Raw genomic sequence first — 10,553 nt, 5'->3', positions numbered from 1 at the left:
TTTCTTATCAGATCTTGAGGATCCCTCAAGCTTCCTCTACTCTCTTCCCTTATCTTCTTCTAGACCCTTTTCTCTTATATGGGTCTCTAAATTCTTAGCTGCTCTAACGACTATCTTCAAACTAGTTGTCATTTTTACCGTTGCACCAAAGTCCACTGGAATTCCATTAGCAAACCTATCTATCTTGGAGAGTTAAGTAGGCTCCAAGTAAGGGAATAGCTTCATCTTCTCGGTGAATGCAATGGCATACTCATCAACAATCATCTTCCCTTTCTTTAGGTTCTGAAACTCGTTGTTTAGGTCTATCAAATCTATCTCTGAGCAATATTGCATTTTCAATTGTTCCATGAATGCTTCCCAAGACATTTTCAAAGCTTTTCCCAGTGGCATTGTATCTACCAACAACTTCCACCAACTTAAAACTATGGTCTTTAGTTGTCTGACTGGAAAGACGGTTTTCTACTTGTTGCTATAGTTGCAGCTTTCAAATACCATCTCCATCTTGGAGATCCATTCCATAATCTCCACTAGCTTTGGGCTTCCTAAAATACTTGGTGCTTTGGGACCCAAGAAGTTCTTATACATATGCCCATCCCTGTCAATCCGTATGTCCGTGTCATTCCTCCTGGCCACTCAGGGTTCAACTTGACTCACAGTACGACTGTAATTTCCCTCCTCTGGCAGCTCTTCATTTAGTTTAGGTTGTACAACAGGCACAGTAGGTTCATCCCTATTTTGTTGAAGTAGAAGCCTCGTCTCTTCCATCTGATGATCCAACATCAATTGTATCATTGGTTGTACTCCTACCATTTTGATTAGCTCAGTTGCAGTTGCTACCTTTGGTGCATGCTCAATCGCATGTAGTTTAGGCTGTTGGTTTGAATTAGCATTTCCTAATCCGCTGCGAGTTCTCACCATTTCAATCTATACACTCTAGCATATGTTCAGTGTATAGCGACAAGAATTATGATAGGGAAAGCTTTATTTACGATAGATGTATAAATCTCCTTATCACTCCGAAAAGCTATATGTCAGTTCTAATACCGTAACTAAACGTTTAGAAATTTAAACACATAAAATTTCCAGATTCGGTCGGCAATAGACCATAGATCTCATAGCATAATAAAGCATATAAGGCATATTATAGCATAAATCAGTTAACACAGAAAAGCAATTTAGGCATCTCCCCTAAATAAGCTAGTGCTCGTGTCTCTTCAACCACGCTTCCTAAATAGAGCATACACTCATCTCATAATCATCGCTTAGCATTCTAAGTTCAAGTGTATAAATTTCCTAAAATCCCTAGTTCGCTTAATATAATGCTCTAATACCTGTGACATCCCAAAATCCACAGTCATTTTAAAATTTTTATTTATGCTAATTAAAAAATTAAAGTATCCATTTTAGAGAATAATATTGCGAAATTTGTTCCCAGAAAAACATGATAAAGATGTTATCAAAGCATTTCCGAAGAAATTTATTTTATGTGTATTAAAACGTTGGGATGTCATCGTCAATACATAAACATAAGATTAAACATACCATACATTCATTTAGTTTATTGAATTACATCTCCTTTAATCTCAGTATAATGAATCTTCGCGTCGATACCTATTAGAGTGGGTCAGGTTGGGAAACCTGGTGAGTACATAGGGTTTTCAACCCACAGTAATATAGTTAATTTGTTTTTTCTCATAATTCATGTCAAACAATTAACCTGATTACCCATCCTCATTTTCTTTATTTAATCTTCCTTAAAGATTTATCCTAAGGGTCATCTCTTACATCGTATTTACCTCTCATCATCGCATTTCCTTATATTTTTGTTCCTGAGGACTTTTCCTTAGGATCATCGATCGCCTACATCGCATAGACAATACTGATTTGGGGATTACTCCCCCAATACGTGTCTAGTCGGGTTAGAGTATCATCGCATGAATATGTAGTTACTACATCGCTTGAACTCATAACTCATCACCTACATGTTATGAGCTTGTCGGTGTTTGCACATGACTTGTTGAGATTAGTTAGTGGTCGCCATCTATACTCTGGTAGATGACTACATCGCAACATCGCAGGTCAAGGTTATCGAATCATCTAATCAGCTCTTATCTCGCATCACCTATTCATCATCGCATATATGTCATCACCTTGTTATCACCACCTTCCTACCATCACCTATCTCTTATCACCCTTCGCTACCCAATACATATTTTTAAGTATATAATACTTATATGATTAAATAGTTAAACATCATCACATAATATCTTATCTAACACATAATATTCACGGGATAAATAATAAGAACATAAGCATTTAATTATCCATATACTTCATACCTATGTGTAAAATGAAAGTAACTATGTACTCACTTGTTAAAGTGATTACTCGAAATTCAGGCAACACTTCGCTTCTAACAATCGTCTTTTCCTTCGACGAAACCTAGCATTATTATCGCTAAGTTTTTAGTCTAATATTTATTGCGACTAATTATTAGTTTGGATTTATCATTAACTCAAAAGCTACTTCAAGATCTATCAAGTAAGGAACAACTAGGTAGGATCATATTGGAGGTAGGGTCAGTTTGGTATACGAAGTATACTGTTTGGAAATCCCACTTTAAACACCTCACCAAATCACAGCCTAGACATCATCCCCATAAGTAGATAAATCAGTATAACGACTTGGAATCACTGATAAATATTGTTCGTAGGTTCATAATATTGATAATGAACTTAAACATATGTTATACTGAAAGTATGGTAAGCATAACTGACTTACAAGGAGACTTTAGCGAGAAACCAGGCTTTGTGCGGGTAGAACGTCTGAGCCGAAAGCTCTTTTCCTCGGGGCCTTCTAGCATTCTGAGACTCGCTACTAACACCTAGGAGATGTTAGATAAAGGATTAGAGTGTTTAGGGGTGTTTGGGAGAGAAATGGGTGAAGAGATGTGTGAAAAACAGTGAAAAATGCATTCTATTTATAAGCTACCAGCATCGAGTATGCTAAGCGTACTCAAGAATTACTTTGAGCGTAATGAGTTTTTAAGGGTTACGCTGAGCATACACAAAATTACGCTTGGTGTAATGTGCCACGTGTCTTGATCTCGTGCAAAGCCATAGGGAAGAAGGTGCGGCTCAAATTGCGCCACGTATCACTTGCCGGTTACACTAAACACTAATTATCTTCTAAAATTCATAACTTTCGTATACGAGTCCGTTTTTGAAGTTCTTTATATCCACGTGTAGACTCTGTCACCTAATTGTGACTTTATTTTTAAAGTTATCTTTTAACAGGCATAGACAGTTAAAGTCCGTTAAAAATTCATAACTTTGCCGTCCAACGTCCATTTTCGACTGTCTTTATATCGTTAGCTCCTGTTAGCGAGATCTTTAATTCTCGTTTAGGTTGTGTCGGCTAAAAAACGATCGATCAAAATTCGATTTCCAGGCTATCTGCTCTGCTAAATCTTAGAAAAATCATAACTTCCTATAACGAAGTCAGATTTGGACATTCATTTTATGTACGTTCTCGGTTTAACGTATACTACGATTTTCGTTTAGATCGCTAAAGCTAAAAAGTAGTTTATCAAAAATTCACTTTTTACCATACGCGACATTGTGTCGGTTTAGTCGTGAAACTTCAACGGGTCATAATTACTTCGTTATAAGTCGGATTTTAGCGTTCTTTATATGTACGGAATCCTTGCGACATATATTATAGCTTTGGTTAAGATTTTTTATTTAAATAATTTTCTAACAAAAAGTCATTTTTAATGTTTATCATCTCTAAATTGGCTAGCCTGAATCTGCGGGCGTTACTTCATTAGATCCACATCATCGATAATCAATAACATATCTATTTCATATCATTCATTCAACATCGATCATCAAACAAAACTTCAAAATTAAGTTTAGAAAAATATCAAATCATTTTTTTATGAAAAATTTCATATAATTCTCTATCAATCTACTATTTTATAAGTTTTAGATAGGCAAAGTATCATGTTTTTAACATCTGAAAAAAAAACTAACTTATATGCACTCCAACTGTTTGATGAAATGCATAAACTAAATTACCATGTTATATTCACATATGAATATGTTTTCGCACTTGAATCAGTATATGATTATTAAAACACAAAACAAATATACAAGTATCTATGTTATTCATTTGTGAATAACGTATAAAGATTATATGTATTTGTGAATACACCTTATAATTTTCATATGTGAATATACTACGTAATATTCAAATATGAATATATCATCTAATATTCAAAAGTGAATATACTATATAATATTCATATGTGATATACCATGTAATACTATGTAATATTCACATATGACGATACCATCTAATATTCATAAGTGAATATATCATCTAAAATTCACAAGTGAATATACTAAGTAATATTCACAAGTGAAAGCATCGTCTAATATTTAAATATGAATATATTGTATCATATTCACAAGTGAATATACTATATAATATTCATATGCGAATATATTGTGTAATATTCATATGTGAATATACTGTATAATATTCATAAATAAATGTACCATGAAATATTCAGATATGACTATAATGTATAATATTTCCCAGTAAATATAACATATAATATCCACATGTGAATCTACCATATAATATTTATATGTGAATATGTCATGTAATATTCATACGTGGATATACTATGTAATATCACATATGAATATACAATATAAACAACATATACCATACAATACTCACATATGATTATACCATCATGTGTGAACATACCATGTGATAAATCCCTATTATTATGAACTAACAATATATTTTTATTAACATTTTTAATGTGTATTCACATGTTTGTAAGGAATGATTATAACTCAATAAATGAATAACATTCAATCAATGGTTGGTTCACATCCCAATGTTTGATGATTGGTTGGCATAATTGAGAATATATTGTTGACACAGACAATATATTTTTATATTTATGTGTAAATGTTATACAATTTAATATATTTTTTATTTTGATCACGTTAAATTCAAATACGAATGATATTCATTAACCAATACAATGTTGTGTCTTAGTATAATGTTGAATTTTCATGTAAAATACTATTGTTACAATATAAAAAAACTATTCACGAATCAATTCTTATAGTGTATTATTTATTTATATATATAAAGGTTGTATTCACAAATGAATAAATCAACATCTATAGTTTATTCAGATAAATAAAAATAACATATTATAATCATGTGTTCACTATTAGGATATAAGTTAGTAACATCATCCTTAAATATATCGTAATGATTTATAAAGTTTATTCATATACGAAGAAAATAACATGTTATAATGATATCATCACTAGTAGGAATGAAAATTTAGTTACATCATAAAAAAATAATGCAATGAAGCTTAGTCTCATAATTTGACGAAATTCAAAATTCTCATATTTGATGTAAAATGGTGCGATTTAATAAACTCACTGCTTCGACGTGACGTACTTTGTTTTTCGGCCATTCGGGATTGTTTAGAGAATCAAAATGATGTTTTTCTTTTTTTATAATTTTCCGAAAAAAATGTATCATTTATTCACAAATGAATATAACATTAATAAAAAAATATGCTTATATGATTATTTTATTAACCATAAAAAGATTAGTTGTATGCGAATAAATATATATTCATATCATATATTATCTTTAATTTTATATATTTTGTAGTTTTCGGTTTTATTGATAGTTTTATTTATTTATGAATAGTGCATATATATATATATATATATATATATATATATATATATATATATATATATATATATATATATATACATATTCACATTTGATTATTACATATATTCATTTATGAATACTACATATATTCACATGTGGATAAAATTCTTATATGTTATTCACATATGAATTGCCAACTTGCTTAGGATCTCAAAAAAACGTTTTTTCTTTTTATTTTCCGAAAAAAAAAATATTTAATCATTTATGAATATTACCAATATTCTTTTGTGAATATTACATATAATCATGTGAATATAATTTTTATTTGCTATTCACATATGAATTACAAATTTTGCTCTGTGTTTTTAAAATACATACATTGATTCTCGTGTAAAGTCATATTCACTTGTGCATATTACGTGACATATTTAGTTTATGAATTTTTTCGAACAGTTGGCGTGCAAATAAATTAACTTATATAATTATGGTAAAAATTAACAATTGAAGCCAATAATTACAAGACAAATCAAATCCTATCAAAATCGATCAATAATCAATAGGTTTGATCAAGAATTATGAAAAAAAATGTATGAAATGCGAAAATTTTCAAACTTAAAAAACGATTTTTTTTAAAATTCTTCAAATATATGCTTAAGTTGATGAACTTTCAATTGTTATCTTTTGTTTGATATAAGTGAAGGTTCTTTTGATGAAGTTTCGATGGCTGGTGATTGCTAAATGATATGACATCGATAAATATTGATTATTTGTAACAATTTTGCTTGATGTCAACGAAACCGGACAAGAATGAATGATGATTTACAGTTAACTTAGTAGTATGAATAAATGCTTTTGATGATGAATCACAAGATTTTGATGAATAAACGAAGATTTTTGATGAAGAATTGATGTTTTTATGAAGTGTTGATCCTTTTTTTTTTTGTAAACAGATGACGTTGATAGCAAACAAGTGGTAGAACATATGATGTTCATGAAGAAGAGAGGATGTTGATGAAGAACAGATGAACAATCAAAAAGAGCGATGTACTCTTAATGACTTAATCTAAATGTATTTTACATATATAAATACGATTGATTGAGAAAAATTTCTCTTTCTCAACCTTTTATTTTTTTCTGAATTATATATATATATATATATATATATATATATATATATATATATATATATATATATATATATATATATATATATATATATATATAGAGAGAGAGAGAGAGAGAGAGAGAGAGAGAGAGAGAGAGAGAGAGAGAGAGAGAGAGAGAGAGAGAGAGAGAGAGAGAGAGAGAGAGAGAGAGAGAGAGAGAGAGAGGTTATTGGCCTTTTAGTATCAAAAGGTTTTTTGGCAAACATGTTTTTTGAAAGAAGTCAAACGAATAAATGAAAAATGAAAATGAGGGAATCAAGGACTACAGTAAGAAAAGTTATTGGCCTTTTATGCATTCCAAAAATCAAGATGGTCAATGGAGTTTTGGAATTTGGATCCGGTGGGGGGTAAAGGAACAGTAGATCAACAAAAAGGTCGGTCAGAGTGAAACAGTGAAGGGATAACCATAGCTAGGTATGTTGTTAACAAGTTCCCGTATAAGATGTGCTCATGACTCCTTATATCCAGCATTTAAAACTTCAAGCCTAACATAAATCACCAATCTTTACCGCATAATCTTTGCTAAAGAAACTCTTAAAATGTCATTACCTCCTTAAAATATTTTTACATAAAGGTCATTTGAAAAAAAAACAAATCTTTCATAAATGGTCTCTATAATTTTCATAATATTAAGCTTAGTTTTTAACTTTTTTTGGGTCTAATAAAAAAAGTATTTGTGATTTCAATTTCTATCTTTCATCCCGTAAAAAGAATTCTATATCCTTTCAATTTTATTTTATAATTTTAAACCATTTTTTATTACAAAGACGTAACCCCCTCCATCCCTTACTCATCTAACCCATTCCCCTTTATTAAATTGGTGAACTGGAAGTGAAGACACAACATCTTCAGCACCAACTCCGACCACCCCCGTTTTCTAGACCCCATCACGATCTAGAGATGGCCACATAACTCCTAAACCCTCTCTTCAGTGGGTTTTTCAATTACAACACTGTCAAAATACAACCAACAACGAAAAAAGCATGTAGATCAAGAAGCAAGCATACTTAATGGGATCATGATGTTCATCACCTCAAGAAGCCATCTCCACAAACAAACCGGTGCATAAACTTGTCCCTATGACACGAAAATCACTGTCGTCACAAAAATCAACACCTGTCCTTGGGGAACAAATAGCACAAGTGCCAATAAAAAAAAAGGAAGGGAAGCATGCAGTAACCCGAAGATACTCCCAGAATGCAATGCAACTTCCGGGAAGCAATTGAAACAATTTGAATGCAATGATGAACAAAATAGGGCCTGATAGATTTGTGTCTTCGTGAAGATCGGTTTTTGAATCTAAGCATTTCAAAATTGATCTTCCGGAGAGGTAGTTTGTGGTCAAAGGAGCGGAGAAGGATGTGAATGGTAGAGACAATCCAATTTTTAATGACATGAAAGGGATACCTTCAAGATTTAGGATAGACAATAGTATGGAGAGAAAGACAAAGACGTATTGAGTTGTGGTAAATTTCTTATTTATTTTTAATTATAATTTATATAAAGAAAATAGAAACTAAAAAGACAGGGTATACAAGGTTTTTTTTATTGTTTTATTTTTTTTATTTTTTTTTTATATAAGTGAAAGACCACCATAGAAATTGAAACCATTAAGATCTTGCACATAAAAAAATTAATGATGAAACTGATATTTTGAAAAACCATAATGACAATTTATGAAGATTTGTCATTGAAAATTTACAACAGATCATCTATAGTATGTGGACGGATCATATTGGAATTACATTAAAAAAAAAATAACGAATCTTATTAATAAATAAAGACAGACACATAAAGATATTAATTCATTGTTTAAGAGTTTTTTTGGTATTCAAGAAAGAATCTTCATTTAGAAATTGGCATCTACCTTGGTGTCGTTATATGTTTATAAGTTGGCATTAAACTGAGTTTCTAAAAAAAAATAATAATAAATAAATAAAATAAAAATAAAACTAGAGCGTCCCATGGAGATTTGAAACTCTGTTACTAACAGGATTCGCGGTGGATTTTGGTGTATTTGTATTTTCCTTATATGAGAAAACAATATGCTGGCAATAATGTCCTTTGCATCTCAGTTAGAGACTGACACGGCTGAACTCACTAGAACAACATGGATCTAGGGTTTTTGGAAACGATTAAGATCTTGTTTGATGAGGTAAACGTTTTAATTAGTTTAAATGTTAAAACTGGGTATTATTCAATGGACAAAAAAGGTAGATGACATATCTTTAACAATTAATGGAAAAGCATGGATCTAAGATGTTAATATCTTAAAAAACCTACCCTGTTTCAATGATTAGGAAATGATTGTGCATCTCCTTAGACTATTTTGCGTATAATGAAACTCATCATGAAGTTGTACTTAAACTGTCCCAACTCCAAATAACTGCATATTTCAATCGGAAGAAACCTAATCCCTACCCCAACAACAACAACTTTAACGACTAAAACCATACTAATATAGTAATAGAGAACACCACTAAAGAGCAAGAAGGTCCATGTAAAATAGCACAACTCTCACAAACTCACGCTAAGCATAAATAAAAAATAACATCTTATAGCACGGATGAGGATAGATGAATTATAGCAAAGGGGTTTGAAAGGAATGAAGCCTGGTCCGATGCCGTCACATTTTCTGCAGAAATTTATAGTGAAAGTGAGCGGAGTTTTTTCTCCTGCAAGTGAATGCATCGAGCCAGCCAACATCCCCCACAAACCACTGCTTGTATCTTAAGTTTTTCCTTTCTCATACCACAATCTCGTGCCACATAGAGAGATAAAGATATATGTATCTGTGGAAAGAAGAGAGAGATCCACATAGAAAGAAAGAGTGAGATTGAGAGAGAGATGAAGGAATAAGATGGGGAAACCCTAAGAGAGTATATATATATATATATATATATATATATATATATATATATATATATATATATATATATATATATATATATAGAGAGAGAGAGAGAGAGAGAGAGAGAGAGAGAGAGAGTAGTTGGGGGAGGAAGATAAATAAGGGTGATGTCTTGAATCATGTAGCTAGACACCTCATTTCTTTGACGACACACCCACCTTCAATTATTTACTTCCAACTTGCATTTTCAAACCGACTACTAACTACACTACCTTTTCCATATCCTTTAATGCAACAACTTCATTTTCGTTTCAGCATTACTCAATATTAGATGCAAGGTATCGATTGAATGTTAAATGTTTCAACATCATTTTCAATGAAAGGATGGATTTCTTTAGAGTTATTTAGAAAAATATAGATATTTGATGAAAAATGTGGTGGTTTTGAAATGTATGCCATGTCAATATCTTCTTTTTACCCGATTTTCTCATGGAAGGAGAGGGCATTATAGTCATTTAACCCAAACAAGGGCTTTTATGTAATTTAATGATTTGTACATTCTTTGTTATGTAATTAGACACGTATAAAGTTGTAATAGCCTTAGGTTTCATTTAATAGTTTAGGTCCGGGAAAGTGTTGTCTTGGAAAGTGTTGTATAGAAAAGTTTTCTGACCGGAAAAGAAACCATGTTGTTTGATTGTACATCTGATTGACTGTGTTGAATGATGCAAAATGACAATATTACCATGTTGTTATATACTGTGATGAACGAAGTAGTTGAATAATTATAAAAATATACAAATTGACAT

General features: G+C 31.2%; 1 pseudogene; it reads right to left on the bottom strand.

The window, feature by feature from the left end:
• Positions 1-7,149: 7,149 nt before the first annotated feature.
• On the bottom strand, positions 7,150-9,788 carry LOC111904905 (uncharacterized; annotated as a pseudogene).
• Positions 9,789-10,553: the final 765 nt, after the last annotated feature.

This window comes from Lactuca sativa, chromosome 7, assembly GCF_002870075.4.
Source record: "Lactuca sativa cultivar Salinas chromosome 7, Lsat_Salinas_v11, whole genome shotgun sequence".
In the NCBI taxonomy this organism is placed as follows: Eukaryota; Viridiplantae; Streptophyta; class Magnoliopsida; order Asterales; family Asteraceae; genus Lactuca; species Lactuca sativa.
The sequence above is the reverse complement of the archived record's forward strand: the minus strand, read 5'-3'. Positions and strand labels throughout refer to the sequence as shown.